General features: G+C 50.6%; 4 non-coding genes across 4 annotated transcripts; all 4 read right to left on the bottom strand.

The window, feature by feature from the left end:
- Nucleotides 1-162: 162 nt before the first annotated feature.
- LOC111476056 lies at nt 163-281 on the bottom strand. Its single transcript, XR_002716870.1, has one exon. It is a non-coding gene; the product is annotated as a 5S ribosomal RNA (ribosomal RNA).
- A 133-nt stretch (nt 282-414) lies between these two features.
- On the bottom strand, nt 415-533 carry LOC111476058. The gene has a single exon (XR_002716872.1). It is a non-coding gene; the product is annotated as a 5S ribosomal RNA (ribosomal RNA).
- Nucleotides 534-666: 133 nt separating this feature from the next.
- On the bottom strand, nt 667-785 carry LOC111476059. Its single transcript, XR_002716873.1, has one exon. It is a non-coding gene; the product is annotated as a 5S ribosomal RNA (ribosomal RNA).
- Nucleotides 786-918: 133 nt separating this feature from the next.
- LOC111476057 lies at nt 919-1,037 on the bottom strand. The gene has a single exon (XR_002716871.1). It is a non-coding gene; the product is annotated as a 5S ribosomal RNA (ribosomal RNA).
- Nucleotides 1,038-1,188: the final 151 nt, after the last annotated feature.

Consider the following 1,188-nt stretch of genomic DNA (forward strand, 5'->3'; position numbering starts at 1 on the left):
GGTGCATTAGTGCTGGTATGATCGCACTCGACATGCCATGCGCACAAAATCGGATTTAACGCATGCGGGGCGGCATGATACAAACGCGATGGGCATGAGCGTGGGAGGTTCTCATTTGTAGAGAAAGAAAGAAAAGAACTGGGAGAAATTGAAAGAAAAAAAGGGGTGCAACACGAGGACTTCCCAAGTGGTCACCCAACTTAGTACTACTCTCGCCCAAGCACGCTTAACTGCGGAGTTCTGATGGGATCCGGTGCATTAGTGCTGGTATGATCGCACCCGACATGCCATGCGCACAAAATCGGATTTAACGCATGCGGGGCGGCATGATCCAAACGCGATGGGCGTGAGCGGGGGAGGTTCTCATTTGTAGAGAAAGAAAGAAAAGAACTGGGAGAAATTGAAAGAAAAAAAGGGGTGCAACACGAGGACGTCCCAAGTGGTCACCCAACTTAGTACTACTCTCGCCCAAGCACGCTTAACTGCGGAGTTCTGATGGGATCCGGTGCATTAGTGCTGGTATGATCGCACCCGACATGCCATGCGCACAAAATCGGATTTAACGCATGCGGGGCGGCATGATCCAAACGCGATGGGCGTGAGCGGGGGAGGTTCTCATTTGTAGAGAAAGAAAGAAAAGAACTGGGAGAAATTGAAAGAAAAAAAGGGGTGCTACACGAGGACTTCCCAAGTGGTCACCCAACTTAGTACTACTCTCGCCCAAGCACGCTTAACTGCGGAGTTCTGATGGGATCCGGTGCATTAGTTCTGGTATGATCGCACCCGACATGCCATGCGCACAAAATCGGATTTAAGGCATGCGGGGCGGCATGATCCAAACGCGATGGGCGTGAGCGGGGGAGGTTCTCATTTGTAGAGAAATGAAGAAAAGAACTGGGAGAAATTGAAAGAAAAAAAGGGGTGCAACACGAGGACTTCCCAAGTGGTCACCCAACTTAGTACTACTCTCGCCCAAGCACGCTTAACTGCGGAGTTCTGATGGGATCCGGTGCATTAGTGCTGGTATGATCGCACCCGACATGCCATGCGCACAAAATCGTATTTAACGCATGCGGGGCGGCATGATCCAAACGCGATGGGCGTGAGCGTGGGAGGTTCTCATTTGTAGAGAAAGAAAGAAAAGAACTGGGAGAAATTGAAAGAAAAAAAGGGGTGCAACACGAGGAC

Source organism: Cucurbita maxima, unplaced genomic scaffold, assembly GCF_002738345.1.
Source record: "Cucurbita maxima cultivar Rimu unplaced genomic scaffold, Cmax_1.0 Cma_Scf04816, whole genome shotgun sequence".
NCBI classification, from domain to species: domain Eukaryota; kingdom Viridiplantae; phylum Streptophyta; class Magnoliopsida; order Cucurbitales; family Cucurbitaceae; genus Cucurbita; species Cucurbita maxima.